Here is a 17,229-nt window from a genome sequence, read left to right on the forward strand (position 1 = left end):
TGTTTCTAGTTTTTTCCCTTGCTACCCACAAACAATTTAGATTTCTTCGCAGTTAGTTAAGTTAGATAAAACGATATAAATAAAGAAAAAAAAACAAAGATTACAGAAAAACTATCAATAGGTTTACAATGAAATTCAAGAAAATAGATTATAATTAAAAACATTCAAAATGATGATTATCCTCAGTGTTAGCATTAGAAAGTGATTTTTTTTATAACGTGATAGTCTTAAGAACCTTTGTAACATGTTATGTAAAAAAAAACCCCGGCGTAAAAAAGCTTTTGCAAATGCCGTGTCAAATAAACGTTTTATGAAAAAAAAAAAGTGTAATAAGAATGAAATAGACATTTCCACAATGTTATATTGAACATCACCAGCCATTAAAGCATAGTATGGATAAATGAGAAAGGCACAATTGCACCACTAGGTGGATTAAAACAGGTTTTTTCATGATTTTATGATCGGATTTTTTCCGTGTGCTAGTCAGTTTCTTATCCGTTTACGCAAGATGTGCGACATTTTTAGTGACTAGCTGGCCCCAATTTGGTTCTGGTTTAAACTTATCTAACCAGCATTAAGTTGTTGTTAATTACTGACGAAACACCAAAAAAACCAGACGTTGTACGATCGTAGAGCCAAATGAACGACAACTACCAACTTTTCGATCTAATGTGCATTGTCTCGAGTACAAAGGAAACATTGTATTTCTTCTTGCCATCATGAGTAAAGTCGACGACTCTGCTTCGACCCGCGGTCTTTGACTGTAAATTTTGTTCAATACGACCGAGTTTTTGTGCGGCTTAGGCTTGCGGAATTTGCGTGCTTCAATATAATCATTAGGGTGGAACACAAATATTAGATTTCAGCTCCGAGAAACTTTGTAGGTACCATTTGGGTCCTAGAACAACTGTGCAAATTCTTAGCTTGATCCCTGAAACTATATTTTTGCGTCAACTGCTTAAAGTTTACATGCGACTTTGCATGGGAAAATTAACTTTCACAAAATAATTTCTCCAGGAGTCGTCCATTGCTTCCTAAACATAAATCATTATGTGGCTTTTAAAGGAAATTTTACAAAGAAACAAAGCCTCGAAAATCACGAAACGATCTGACACTTGATAAAAAATTAATAAGCAGAAACCGGTTGACACCCTGACGATTGATAAAATATTCATTTTTTCTAGCACCACTGCTGCTGGTTATTTAACTATATGTAATTTTGTTTTTATCCTCTCTTAATATGCCCAAATCAATTATCGGAATTGTTTGGCCATTTCGCAAGAGGTTTGAGAGATAAATTGAGGTTTCTTTTGTACATAATAAGAGAAAGTTAAACATTTTGTATATAATTCGACCGTCAGCAGCAGTGATGCTAGGAAAAGTGAAATTTTCATCAATCTTCCGGGCATCAATCATTTTTTGCTTAATAACTTTTTTCACAACCATCAGATCGTTTCGTAGTCTTCTAGACTTTGTTTCCTTGATAAATTTCCTAGAAAAATCAGACATTTAGTCGCTAGTTACGACTCTTGGAAAAATTATTTTTCAAAACACGATTTCCCCATACGAAATCCCATATAAACTTTATACAGTGGGCGCAAAAATATAGTTTCACCGATCGAGCTAAAAATTTGCAGAATTGTTCTGGAAGCTAAATGGGACCCAAAAAGTTACTCACAGCACAATTATTTTTTTTATTTAGCCATATCCCACTCTACTAACCATCCCACCGCATAAAACATATTCATTTCGTGGTCTCATTGCCTGCTTGTGGTAACTCCTAGACCTTTACCTGTCCTTCAATCTAACTCCGTAATACCTAGGGAAGCGTCGCTGAGTCGGTGGCCTGCCTTAAGTAGGCATTAACTCGGCGCTATTTTGATATTGTTGGTATTTGTTTAGAAGTGGCAGAAGTTTAGGTGTTCCCCTGGTCAAATTACGTTCGAAATCCCGTGACCCGTGTACTAAACTTTAAGCTTGGTGTAACAGAGAATATTGATTGGCGTTTGCTTTGATTTAATTACAATCTGCATATTATGCTTCAAATGAGATCAAAAAAGGTATAAATCCAAAAAGCAAAATATGTGATTCATATAGAGATAAATAAAATTCGAATATGCACTCGGTAGAGGTATATTGAAAAAGTCCACTGAGTTTAATCAATTATCTACTTTGCTAATTTCGCTTTTTCATGTAGAACAATTCAACATTTTTAATTCCAATGAAATAATGGAAACGAGCTGCTGTGATTACCATATCAGCGTTGTTTGTACTACAAGACCATTAAACCAGGCGAGTTGGCAAATATCCGATGATGTACGGATGACCAACTATTCTCAAAAATATAAGGAAAACCATAGCCTAGAAGCCAATAACAGCAATTTTGGAGCAGATATCAATAGTGTCGTTACAATATGCGAAAGAACAGTAAACGCACCAGCATGTAACATCCAGAGCTATTGTTGCAGGTTATTCTCACCTGATTCCATAATCACGGGGACGTTTTTTAGCTTTCCACTTTCAGTTTCGTATAACAATTTCGACGTTTTTCGATGACGGTGCCGGTAGTTGAGTGAGAAGCGTGATCGCCGCTCATCTCAGCTGGTCTGGGTTCAATTTCAGCCGACGTCGATGAGATTTTTCTGCGGTGAAAAAAATCTGAGGGCAATGGAAGTAAAGCCGTTGGTCCCCGGTCCATGAGTTGATGGGTCGATATCTAGTTCAGATAGTGGAAGTCACCTCTCTGGCTTCGGTGTTTGGCCTCGTAGCGGAAATAAGTCAACAGAAAAAAACTAGAACTAGAGAAGAAGTTTTCGATACGATACGGTACCGGAATACAGTCAGGTCTCCTACTACGCGAATAACTGGGGGCGTGAAAAAGGAATCCGCGTAATAGGAATTACACAGCTTATGGAATTTTGACTAATTGGGGTTGTGTCCGAATATTTCGTCAGCGTTAACATTTAGTGCCATACTTTCTTTGGCTAAGTTGTGCTTAATTAAACCTACAATTTAGAGTAATTGGATATCAAATTAGTTGTGAACTGTGCTTTAAGAGAGAGTAAATAAATCGAACCTCACGTTGTGAATGTGACCATCATTTAATGGGCTTAACATGGAATATATCGAAACACTGATTATTTTGAATGATGAAGATTTGTCCAGAATGTCAAGAGCTTCTGGATGGTGGAAATAACTCGAAATTGTCCCACCAGGAGGCGCAAGTGCGAATGCAAATGTGCAACTAATATCAAAATCACTCTTTATCTCAATAACGAGAATGTTTAGAGGGGTACTGTCTTCAATAAAGTTGTTTCAGAAATCAAAGACTACCAGATGGCGATAGATTAGTTTGGGATACACTCACTATGTGGCGCTAGTGAGCGTACCACTTAGAAAGATGGTGTTTTCGGCAATGACCTCGAGGAGGTCAAGGGCTACGCGATTATGGGCAAATCAAATTGAAATAGATCCGCCAGACGGCGCTAGTAAGCATGTAATATTTTTCAAATTCTATATCTCGAGATAATGATAATTTAGAAGTGTGGTGTCTTCGGCAATATTCATCAGCAGATCGAGTGTCGCCCGAAGACGAATAGATAACTTCAGGATTCAGCCACTAGGCGGCGCTAAAGAGAATACAACTTCCAGTACATGTTAGATAACGTTTTGTCACGAAATTTTAATAATTTAGGGAGATGATGTTTTCTGTATAGTTTCTAAGGACGACAAATGCTGTTTGAAAATGTAATGATTAATTTGGATATCACCCGCTAGGCGGCGCTAGTGAGCTTTTTATTTCAGCATCTACAAATGACGGTAATTTAGAAGGGTGATGTCTTCAGCAAAGTTGCTCGAGATGTCAAAGACTGCCCGATGGTGACAGATTAGTTTGGGATACTCTCACTATGCGGCACTAAACTTATTAATTTTTATCTGCCAACAACTTACCCTTCAATGTAAAACTCACTTCCATGAAGTTGAAAAATTTTCCATTTTGATTCATCGACGGACCCCCATGTGCATTTAAAATGTTCAAAACTAGAGATTTACAACAGCCAACAACAACAATATAAAAATCATTCCTAGAAAGTTGAAAATTTTTGCATTTTGGCACTATGGCGAAAAGTGTTCAAAACTATTGATTTTCATCTGTAAACTTACCGTACAATATACACTCCCATTAAGTTGAAAAGTTTTCCATTTTGATTCGTCGACGGACCCTCATGTGCATGGAGAAAGCCCAAACTATTGATTTAGATCTGCCAACAACTTGCCTTTCAATAACTCACTCTCGTAATGTTGAAAGTTTTTTCGTTTTGACGCATTGGCGGACCCCCCTGTGCATTGAAAATTCCTAAAACTTTTGAAGTTCATGTGCCAACAACTTACCATTAAAACTCACTCCCCTGAAGTTGAAAATTTTCAATTTTGATTCATTGGCGGACCCCCCTGTGCATTGAAAATGCTCAAAACTTTTGAACTTACGATTAAAGTTCACTTCCATGAAGTTGAAATAGTTTCTATTTTGATTCATCGACGGACTCCCATGTACATTGAAAATGTCCTAAACTATTGATTTACAAGTCTCAACAAGCTTTTCAATATAAAACCACAGAGAACAGACATATAAGCTAGAAGAAACTTTCCCGTAAAACCTGTGTAAACATTTAAATGAAAATACGGTGAATATCACCATCACATACAGGTTTGCATGCGTGAATCACCATTGTATCCAAGTTTGCACACAAATCCCGTATAGCGTTTGCTGGCCAATCGAAGCGCCGACCAGTTGCAAGTTGCTACTTGCTGTTATCATTTCAAAGCGACAGTTTTATTACTTACACAAGTTAAAAACTTTACTTGTATGTCAGTTCTCGGTGATAAAACTCACTCCAATAAAGTTGACACATTGGGAGACCCCCCGGGCTTTCAGAATATCCAAAACTATTGATAACTGCCAAAAACTTGTCTTTCAATATAAAAATCATTCTCAGAAAGTTGAAAATTGTCCATTTTGACACATTGGCGGACCCCCATGTGCATTGGAAATGTCCACAACTATTGGTTTTCAACTGCCAACAACTTGCATTGTAATATAAAATTCATTCCCAAAATGTTGAAAAAATTTATTTTTTGAAACATTGGCAGACCTCTCTGTGCATTCAAAATGACCAAAACAATTGGTTTTCATCTGCTAAAAAAATTGCCCTTCAAAATAAAACTTATTGCCATATTGTAGAAAAATTTCGATTTTCAAAATTTTTAACTCTACAAGAATTTTGTAAAAACATATTTCTAAATTATAATTTTTTGGGATATATTGCAATCTGCCATGTACTGAAAACATACACACTAGCGCCGCATAGTGAGAGTATCCTAAACTAATCTGTCACTATCGGGCAGTCCTTGACATCTCGAGCAACTTTGCTGAAGACATCATCCTTTTAAATTGCCATCATTTGGAGATAATGAAATAAAAAGATGTATGATCACTAGCGCTGCCTAGCGGGTGATATCCAATTTAATCATTACATTATCAAACAGCCTTTTTCGTCCTCAGAAACTTTACAGAAATCACCATTTCCCTAAATTATTAAACTTTCGTGACAAAACATCACCTAATATGTATTGGAATTTATATTCTCCCTAGTGCCTAGTAGCTGAATTCTGAAATTATCTATTCGCCTTCGGGCAGCACTCGACCTGCTGACGAATATTGCCGAAGACACCAAACTTCCAAATTATCATGATTTCGAGATATAGAATTTGAATAATAGTACATGCTCACTAGCGCCGCCTGGCAGATCTATTTCAGTTTGGTTTGCCCGTAATCGCGTAGCCCTTGATCTCCTCTAGAACTTTGCCGAAAACACCATCTTTCTATGTTATTAGATTTTTGAGATGTATCATATTCTATAACGTACTGTAAGGTGGTACGCTCACTAGTGCACTATAGTGAGAGTATCCCAAACTAATATATCACCATCATGTAGTCTTTGATTTCTCTAGCATCTTTACTGAAGACAGTACCCTTCTAAGTATTCTCGTTATTGAAATAAAGAATGATTTTGACAGTAGTTGAACATTTGGAATCCACGTAGTAGGAGACCCGACCGTAAAACATTTTTTTTCAATTAGGTAATACTTCCATGAAAATATTTAAGAGATGGCGCCGCTTTGGTGGTGGCTAACGTGAATTTAAATGTGAAAGATATTAATCCTTGGGATTTTGGAGAAACTATAATATTGTAGTTGTAAAATGTATAAACATTTGATGTAGAAAAAATATGGAAACAGTTTGTAGAAGTTTGTTCAGACACTTGAAAATTTTCAAATAAAATCTAGAAAAACTGTTGCGCCCATACATTTTATCCATTAGTTTCCGTCAAGAAAATCTGAAACTCTTTCTCTCACAATTCTCTGTTTCACACGTTTTGACAGCAGATTCCCAACTCATCACAATCGGAATGTTTTCTTTTAGAATTTAAGCGCAAATGCAACAACTGATTCATTCAGGATGGGTTTGAATTCCAACAAAAATCAACCCAAATTTTGAATCTCATTCCTGATGTAATTTACTGGGATGAGGTTAGTTTACACGCAGAATTTTATTTATGCATCGATAGCATAGTTTTCTATCTGCCCCTTGTTTCTTCTGCTGTAAATTTTATGCTTTGGACATATTCGATCTATCCACTCATTGAATGCTTACTAGAAGTGTATAAGTATGGCAATGCATAAAAATCACAACAGAAGAAAAGAGACGAGAATAGAAAGTATGCTAACTATGCATATTTTTGTTTCTCAGTGTACATATAACTATAGTTTCATTTATATTGCCGCAAGATGTTCAAAATATGGAAAAGCGCTACTCTACTAAACTACTCAATTGTGTGAACTTCTCCGACATGTTTTTCGCTTACGCTCTATCAAGTCACCATTTGCCGATTTTATTACATCCTTAATTTGTTCTTCAATTAATACCAAAGGACTGTAGGGAAAAACTGAGAGCCGGCTCCGTATCACTGTCACATCAAATCTTCCTACATGATTCCTAATTTGATTTCAAACGAAAACAAACAAGAAATCGATGATGACGTTTATGATTTCCGAGGTGTTAAATTACACTCTGCATCAAGAAGCTTTAATTCTCAGGTGGTACGATTATCTAAAACGCCGATCAGTCATGCTGGTTTTAAAAACGACAGCTAACAATATTGTTTACTAGTTACTAGTGATGAAACATTCGTCTCGATATATGATTGCTTGGATTTCAGTTTGCACACAAAGTTGTTTGCTGTCATTTTCACGCCCGCAACCAGTTGCATGCTTACCTCGCTTCTCACCAAGTTACTGCCAAAGACGAATCACCATATAACTCTAAACACCTTGCTCTGCATAATCACGAACAAAGGAGTGCGATATAGTTGCTTTGACAATTCCAGTTTTTTATAAAAATAAAAGAATTTCTGAAAAATCATTTGGCATCCCTGCGCTAATACAAATATTTCATGTGTTTGCACTCTTGAAAATTCATGAAGTTCAAACAGCACAAAAAATTTTTTCGCATGGCGATTTGTTTGACGTATACGCCGGTTTCACTACATTTGACAAACAGTGTACTGATCCATCAAACTTGATTTATTATGTTTGTCACACAATATTAGGCGTAACGTCCGGTAACGCATCAATGCAAATATTTGATGAAAAAAGTTTGTTAAACAGTTGATCTCGTGTACTGGCCTTGTCAAATTTGTTTGTCAAATACGTTTATTTGATCAAATTTTGCTTCATAAAATATTTCACGTTATGACAAACAGTGTACTGGTATCTTTAGGAACAAAATAAAAATAGATTCGCTACCGGTAAAATTTAGAAACAACAAATTATCTGATATATAGTCTCGACATTTTTATCATGAATAGAAATATGAAAATCATGACAAAGCTCCTGAAATAATGAATATAAATCACTTTACTCACACCACAATCGTGATTAGCATCCAGAAATCATGACTGAAATACCACGAAATAGGGATTACGAAAATCGTGAATAAGATCCTGTAATCATGAACATCATGCTGCTCTGACAGAAAAATTCGATAGCAGACTCATGAATATAATATCACTGTAACTTGATAAGAAATCACAAAAAGCGCGAATAAGCTAACTGCAATCATGAACATCGTTTAACTGTCGTCTGTGTATTCCCAAATTGTGAAAAAGGATCAAAACTAAACAAAAACTTAACATGTCCAAGTAACAACCACAGTAACCCTACCAAACATTCCAATGTAACGCCATGTATATAATCGACGCGAACTAGTTTTTTTTTTGGAAACACATAGTTTCATGAAAACGAGGTTTATTATTTATTATTTCAGGAACTTGGTCACGGTTTTCGTAAAACCTTCAGTTCACGAAATCGTGATCATGTTTTCATGAATTTATAAACGGATTTTTTCCGTATACTTGACGAGGAATACGAGAAATGTTCTGATTTCATCCTTCTTTAAATGTCCACCTAGTGCTAATAAATACACAGACCCTTTAAGATGATCCGAGTAGTTCCAACGAGGAAGATGCATCGCACCAACATCATTGCAGTTCAGCAGCTTTTGACTAGTTAAGAAATACCAGGCCAAGCCGAATGGCACACCTGAACAAGTGGATGATAATTTTCCGATCGGCTCGTTGCTCCAATTTCATCGATCATTATCACCAATATAGTCAAAACCTTGCTCCGACGATTGGCCGGAGAGCCTTGCGACCACGGCAAGCTTTCGCGAGAGAGCATACCACAGCATGTAACCTTCCAGTTGCAACCGGAGCGCAAGACCTCAAAATAAAAGTGCAAACCGCACTGCACTGCTAAAGCCGCTGACCGCAAACCACTTCGACACTCCCCCTTCGACAGTCGTTTCACCACATCAATCATCGATGAAAATTCGCCGCATAGGCCACACATTCGCAGCCCAGTTCACGTAGAAGCTTTTGCGCGATTCGTTTTTATGTACGAGCATTGAGCATATTTTTATCCTTTTGCATTATAAATTGATCCGTGCCGTGCTAGAGAGGGGCAAGCTCTGTCAATAGCTTATCCGGTATCAAGTTAGTGAGAATAATAACTTTTCAATGTTCTAGAAACATGTTAAGGACTTCACTGCTAAGACGGATTTTCCGAAAAAAAATGTACTTGTTCCACTTTGACACCGAGCGGCGCAATTGCGCGCGGACATACCGAGACCGACCGCGAACGTTCGACGGCGACGGTGGTGGCGGCGGCGATGACGACGGTCGATGGTACGGTTCTGCCCGTTCGATCCCTGCGCAATCGCAGTGCGCACTTCGTACTTACCCACCCACCTACCTACCTACCTAGCTGCTGGCGCTCGATTGCGATCCGACTGTGGCGTGGCAGCGGCACTGGCAACGGCGGCACCGAACGGCGTCGCGGGCTTATTTGCTTATGCGCAAACAACTTTCAGTTTCGACCACGCTGCGGCCGGTTTCAGACGCGCTTTTCTCCGCTTCCGAGCTTTCAGACGTTGAATACGTTCGTGTGTTTAGTTATTCGTTCTGGTTACTTATTTTTTTTGTCGTGTGTGAGGTATGATAAAATTATCGTATTTTTTGTGCTCCTTCTTCGGCTTGCTTTGACTTCGACAGTGTTTTACATCATTTTTTTTTTGTTTTTCGGTGGTGTGATATTTTTTTTTTATTTTCTCTCCATTTGTTTGCGGTCGTCTTCGTTTGCATACGCGCATGTGAGGTGTGAGGTAATGCAGGCACACAAAACAATTCGGGCGCAATGATAGCGACAAACGCGGCGAATTGAAGGAAAGCGAAAAAAGTAAAAGTTTTATTTGGGGAGGAGTGCTTCCTCCCACTTTTACCAAGCGTGTTCCGTGCCGTCGCCCGGTGTGTTGAAAAAAGTTGTCGTCGAAATGGGCTCGAATGTCACCCACGGTTAAACTGCAATATAGGAACAATTGTCAGGATGTGAGAGTGTTTAGTGATGGGAAATGAAAAGCAAGCGGGAAAAAACGAAGAATAATAAGCGTTGACTTTAATTCGGGTGGATGGCTGCTAAATGCGGCGAAAAGCAGACAGTTTTCGCAAAAAAAAACATTTTGCCCTTCTTTGGTTGGCGCTGAACTTGGGTGATCTGTGAACTTGAAAGTTGTGAAACAAAACTATAGAAGGTGAATGAGTGGAAAAAGTTTCGGTTGATAAAACATGGGACAAGTGTCTGTGAGAGAAATGTTTTTTTCCTGCTTGTTCGGTTAATGTTCGGGAAAATTTGACTACCGAGGGTACTTTCGGCAAATTCGCAGCGAAATGACACAATCACAATCGTGTGATACCATTTTATTGTACAACTCGGCCAATGACCAATTAAGTTGGTCAGCGTAATATGAGACCAGTTTTTTTACGTGGAATTATGATTGCTTGTGGCATCATCTGACCCGAAGTAGGCGAATTCACATTTCTGTAAAATGGAACCTTTGTATGAATGGACGAGAATAATAATCGGAAGGCCGCAAAAACCAACGTAAAATCCGTTTAAGTCTTCTAAAATGTAAAAGTCGACTGTAAACTTCAAGCGTAACATTCGAACTAGGGTTCTTCGATATCAGAGTCGGTTAAAAGAACCTTCAGCGTAGAAAAAACGGATAAAAGGAAATCGGGTTTATAGAGTACAGAGTTTATTTCAGCCGACTTGTAATGTTAAGTGTTACGTTGTGTGGATTTCCCAGCGCAGAAACAATTTGTTAGTATACGATTTTAATACTGGAGGTTCATCCATGTTGAATTTTTTGGTGAAGAGTTTTTTAAGCGATTCGGTCCGTGTTTTACACTGGGAATTTGTTGCAGACTTTTTCATCCTAATGGAATTGAACGGGTTTTAAAAAGCATGGTCTGGCCAACATTTATTTTCGGCTGCTTGTAGCAAGAAATTAAACTGCTTTTTCAGTAAAAATAATGTGTTTTTATTAATCAGAGGAGATCTGGAATTTTGGCAGCAAATGTTAGCAGCGTCCAATAATTTTAGTAGAATGAAATCGGTGCAAGTAAATCACGAATGATATGCCTTGAACTTCGCTTTATATTCCACAGTTGTTGAATTTAGTGTGATTTACTTTATTCATTATGCTTTATTTTTACTTTATTCATGTTAACTAGGGTTGGCGGATTTGGTTTTTTTCGAGCCCGCACCAAACCAGAATCTGAAAATTTTAAAATTCGGAAACCAAATCCCTACCGAACTCAAGAATTTTAAAAATAGGAAGCTCAATAAGGGAACTTTTAAAATACAACTATACAGCGAATGACCTGCTAGGTTAAAGCCGCTAAATAAACAAATAAATTAAATTAAAATTTAACAACACGGATCTGATCTGAACCCGTGAACTTTAAAATAAAAAAGCGATCCAACCTAGAAAACTTAAAATTGGAAAATTACTTCGAATATCAAATAATAAGAAAATAGATAGAAGCAAAGAATGCGTGTGAGGTTGGCGTTCAAGAAGACTGGAGACTGGCGGCCTAAAAGCGATTTACCTGGATACATTCGGTCATGATTCGAAGTACCCGGGCTCTTCGACCACGATGATGATAATGATGATTAAACATTACAAGAGCGTGAAATATTTATTTGTACGAACAGAACTAATTTATCAGGAAAAATAACAAGCTTAGGTTTCTAGGACAACTGCTGGTTGCAAGGGTAACTAGTGGTTACCATAAATATTGCTGCTTCAACTACATGTTAACTTGGATCTATCGTTATTCTAACACTTTTCCTGGTCAGATTCAGGTTTGATCCCAGTGTTGGTTCTTTGTTTTTGTAGTTTCTGTTTTTGCAGCGGCTTCATCTGCATACCAGTAGTCATCGATTCTGTTCGACAGTAAACTGCTTCAATAATTTTGCTTTGCTTCCGCGTCAACAGATCATCGCGGTAAGATTCACCAAAATCTGTCATTGGCTTCCCAATATACAAAAGCTTTCTAGGAAAGCTTTCGCGAATGCGATAAACACTGTTCAAGCAAGGAATCGAACAGGTAAAGATTTCGATTTCCAGTCCCGGTAGTCTCCTATCTATCTATTTCCGAATTCCTTTCTTGCACAACTTGCCACCGTTACGAAGAAGCATTGTTCTGCCGTCATCGCCGAGACTGCACAAACAAATTCTCGCTGCGCTGCCATCACCGGGACGCCTGTTATGCCGCACTACGGAAGCCCCCAAGCGCTCCGACGCAGTCGTGCTACCAGCCAGCGACCAGCTTAGTCGTCCCGGCCCTGCGTTCGTAGGTCGTGAGGGGGTCTTCCCAACTCCCTTCTCAGGCGAGTATTTTGCTTTAAATGACGATCCGCTTCCTGAAAACCTTCTGGTTTCCAGCTTGCCATCGGGTACATCACGTCCTTGCAATTTATCGGGACGCTTTGCACATGGCGTCGATGGTTTGCGGTTGTATTACCAAAACGTCAGAGGGCTCAGGACGAAAATCAAGGACTTGTACTTGGCTGCTCTTGACGGCGACTACGATATTTTCGTTCTAACGGAAACTTGGCTTGATGATCGTATTACATCGATACAGCTCTTCGGGGATTCTTACGCGGTTTATCGTGCGGATCGAGGTGCTCGTAACAGTATCCATGGTCGCGGCGGGGGAGTTTTAATCGCTGTTTCTTCCGCACTTGCCTCCTGTGAGTTTGGTGTGGATAATTCATCAAGCATTGAAGCAGTTTGGACGAAGATTACTACGAAGAATTACTTTATTGGAGCTGTTTACATTCCTCCAGAAAAACGACTTGATTGTTCTATTACGCAGTTCCACCTATACTCCATAGAGCGCGCTTCTTCTCAGGCAGATACAAACGATGTGATGATAGTCCTTGGCGATTTCAACCAACCAGGACTCATGTGGGTTTCTTCTGGACGTGGGTACGCTTACCCTAACCCGTTATCCTCGCCAACAAATCCTGCCAGCCGCTGACTTCTGGACGGGATGGCTTTTCACGGACTAAGTCAAGTAAGCACGGTTTCCAACCATCAATCTCGTTTTCTTGACCTTGTCTTCATCAATGAGAATGCTTTGCCTGAGTGTTCTGTGAGTGAAGCTTCCAGTGTGATCGTTCCTTTGGATAACTATCATCCCGCTTTAGAAATATCCATTTCCACCATTAGTTCACCACTTTACGAAGAAGCTTTAGCTGTGAATCGTCGTAATTTTCGCAAAACTGATCTAGTAGCTCTACGCCGCTCACTGTTGCTGGTTGACTGGAGTGTACTACTTGATCAAGTGGATGTAGATGTTGCAGTTGATCTCTATAATCGATTACTTCTTGACTGTGTTGAAAAATCTGTTTCAAATTATCAACCTCCCAGGAAGCCTTCCTGGTCGAACGCAATGCTTCGGAATCTGAAACGCATCCGTGCCAAAACTCTACGTGCGTACACAAATCGACGATGCCCTATTCTCAAGCGCTTTCTCGCAATAGCCAGTAATGAGTACTGCTGTTATAATAAATTGCTATACAAAGGATATGTGAACCGCATCCAATAAAACTTACGACGAAATCCGAAGGGCTTCTGAACTTTTGTTAATACGAAGAGGAAGGAAACGGGTCTTCCGTCTAGGATGGTTTACAATGGCGAAGTAGCGACTACGACGGCGACAAAGTGTTCCCTATTTGCCAGTTACTTCTCGAGTGTCTTCACTACTGATGCGCCAACTGCCATCGAGCTCGACAACGCGTCCCGTGATGTTCCCGTTGGTGCGGTGGATATGGATGTATTCACCATTTCAGAACAATCGGTTCTCTCTGCAATACAAAAAACGAAATCGTCGTATGCTCCAGGACTAAGTGCAATGCCTTCAGCTGTTCTGAAAAAATGTTCGGATATTTTAGCGATTCCACTGACGCATCTTTTCAATGTGTCATTTCAGCAGCAAAAATTCCCCGATGATTGGAAGTGTTCAGTCATGTTTCCGGCACACAAGAAAGGTGACAAAGGCAACATCAAGAACTACCGGGGAATCACTTCGCTGAGAGTTGAGTCAAAAAATTTCGAATCACTTATCAACGAGGTGCTGTTCTCTGCTAGTAAACATTACTTAAGTACTTGTCAGCACGGATTCTTTCCCGGTCGATCGGTGGAGACGAACCTGGTCTCCTTCACATCCTTTTGTACGGAACAAATGTCCAAACAACTGCAGGTGGACACGATCTACACAGATCTTAAGGCTGCTTTCGACACTGTTAACCATGAGATACTGCTAACGAAGCTTGATAAACTTGGATGCACTGCCCGATTTTGCCGTTGGCTTCGATCATACCTTGTTCACCGTAAAGTCGTTGTTCAAATTGGTGACAATGAATCTGAGTCCTTTTCCAACCATTCTGGAGTTCCTCAAGGTAGCACACTTGGTCCGCTACTGTTTTCACTGTTCGTGAATGATGTGGCTTTCGTCTTAATGCGTGGAGGGAAACTGTTCTTCGCCGACGACTTGAAAATATTTCTAATTATAAGGAAAGAAACCGATTGCCGTGAGCTACAGTATTTCCTTGATACCTTTTATAGTTGGTGTAAAAGAAACATGATGGTTCTTATTTTTGCTAAATGCTTATCAGCTTTCATCGAACGAGGAACATGTTTACTTTCAACTACAACATCGCTGGAACTCAGCTGCAACGCGTTGTTCATGTAAAAGATTTGGGCGTCATCCTTGATGAAAGGCTAACGTACACCCATCACTTCTCAGTGATCATTGACAAAGCAAATCGTCTACTAGGATTTATGTTCAAAATATCCAACGAATTCCGGGAATTCCTTTGTGCTTCAAAGCGTTGTATTGTTCGCTGGTGCGCTCACAGTTGGAATTCGCAAATGTCGTCTGGTGCTTCTACTATGCAACTTGGAGCCAAAGCATTGAAGCCGTCCAGCGCAGATTCATAAGATATACGTTACATCAATTGCCTTGGAATGATCCGCTGAACTTGCCGCCATACGAAGACCGTTGTCGATTACTAGGACTGCACACTTTAGAAGATCGTAGACACGCGTCGCAAGCTACCTTCGTATCTAAGCTTTTTCTCGCCGAATATGATGTTCCCGATCTCCTATCACAAATTAACCTCTACGCACCAACCTGTGTCCTTCGTCCTCGAACACTGCTGCAGGCTGAAATGCGTAACACTAACTACGCTGCCAACAGCCCGATACTATCAATGGTCCGTCGCTTCAACGATTTTACCGACATCTTCGACTTCGTCATTAGTTCTGCACAGTTTAGAAATCGTTTGTTATCACTTTAGGTTAATTATTTGTAATTTAGTTCATTAAGACTCATTGTCAGATGGACGTAAATTGTTAAATACATAAACACATAAATACATCTAGTCGACATTCACGAATGCCTTGATATGTGACTGATCACTGGACTGCACAAGAAAAAAAAATTCGGGAGTAATTGTCACCCACTAAAACACTGCTTAAGGCCAAGTACAGTAGGCCGTGATTCTGGTGAATGTGATATTCATTGTACGATTCAGTTGTGTGTGGGCGTACGGACCTCACGATCGCGTGTATCATCGCAAAGGTCTCGAGCGTCGTCGTGTGCTAGCGTGTTTTTTTCAATGGAGAATGCAATTTACACACTAACCCAGTACACGTGCTATTAGTAGATGCCAAGCTACCACACGGGGTGTACTGGAGTGTCGGGCTCTCATGGTGACACCATGACTAGGTAATATCGACTAAACTCCATTGGGCACCGCCATTGTTCCCTCCAGGGACTACCTCTCGGTATTACTTCTGGGGGGATGGCTGTACTTGATGTACTCACTTACTCTCACTCACGCGTTCATACGCCCTGTATGATGCTTACTTGGGTGCTCGCTCTGTCACAACCTTGATTTGCTCTCTAACACTCCACATGAGGCTTACTTGTGTGCTCACCTTTTTCATACCTTGCTAGACTTACTTTTGTGCTCACCCTTAACATACCGTGTGAGACTGACTTGGATGCTCACCCTTTCACTCCTCTGCCACGCCACGAGGTATCGGTAGCTAAGTCCCAACATACTACGCTACGACCCTCCCATCTTGGCATGAGGCAGTCCACTTATACGCCTATACACTCGCTCTTCTGTCTTGCTTCGGGGTGGCTGGGTTTACCCCTTACGCGGTTGCCATTCGCTGCGCCAAACCTGCCTCGGCATGAACAGACCATTCACTCCCTTTTTTGCGCTTGGCCTTTTTCGCTCCAGCTAACCAATCACTAGTTAGCCGTGCCCGTCGTCTGTTGCTCGGTTCGCCAGATTACCTGTAGCCTACTGGCAATCTGGATGGTAGCAGCCGAGACTGCGTTCCACTTCTCCACCGATTGACATATCCGTTGAATAAGGGTATCAGGGGTTGTGTCCCAGCCACAGACGTCAAGCATTGCTCTTCTTTCGACGTCGAACCGATGACATACGAACAGTATGTGTTCGGCAATTTCGTCTACACCTGGGCAGTCAGGGCAGGCGGGGACCTCTGCGTGCCCGAACCTGTGGAGGTACTGTCGGAAACAGCCATGGCCTGACAGGAATTGTGTCAGATGGAAGTGAACTTCCCCATGGGGTCTTCCCACCCAGCTCGATATGTTAGGTATCAGCCGGTGGGTCTACCTACCATTCGAGGAGTTATCCCACTTACGCTGCCTTCTGGCGAGCGAAGCCACCCTAGTACGCTCGCGGGCTCCTCTATTTCCACGTAGCTCGAAGCACTCCTCATCTTCCCGGATGACCAGCACGACTGGCATTATGCTCGCTATCACGCAGATGCGTGATGTGATACCGTGCGGTAGGCAGATATCACTCTGAGGTACATCATGGTAGGTGCTCTCCAGTTTCTGCAGGTAACTGGTTACCCTGAGTGCTCTTGACCATGACGGGCCACCGTACCTGAGGATAGATACGGCAACGCCTGCCAGTAACCTACGTCTACTGGTGCACACCTTTGAGCCGTTGGACATCATCCTCGATAGTGCCGCAACAGCAGTCAACGCTCTCTTGCATGTGTAGTCGACGTGGCTGCCGAAGGTCAGCTTGTCGTCTATAATGACTTCGAGAGACTTCAGACTCCGCTGAGAGGTGATCACGACTTCTCCCACATGGATAACTGCATGTTGTGCCGACTTGCGGTTGTTGACGATAACTATCTCCGTCTTATGC

General features: G+C 40.6%; 1 protein-coding gene across 3 annotated transcripts in view; it reads left to right on the forward strand.

The window, feature by feature from the left end:
* Positions 1–9,498: 9,498 nt before the first annotated feature.
* The window catches only part of LOC131685304 (UDP-glucosyltransferase 2), a 211,309-nt gene continuing 203,578 nt past the window's right edge, over positions 9,499–17,229 (forward strand). Inside the window, exon 1 of one of the 3 annotated variants that reach the window (XM_058968937.1) lies at positions 9,499–9,612. The gene's annotated coding sequence lies outside the window, so the exon portion shown is untranslated. Of the gene's footprint in view, positions 9,613–9,987; positions 10,005–17,229 lie in introns of those variants that run through there. The other 2 variants (XM_058968939.1, XM_058968938.1) reach the window with 2 other exon arrangements.

The sequence above is a fragment of the Topomyia yanbarensis genome, chromosome 2 (assembly GCF_030247195.1).
Source record: "Topomyia yanbarensis strain Yona2022 chromosome 2, ASM3024719v1, whole genome shotgun sequence".
Classification (NCBI taxonomy): Eukaryota; Metazoa; Arthropoda; class Insecta; order Diptera; family Culicidae; genus Topomyia; species Topomyia yanbarensis.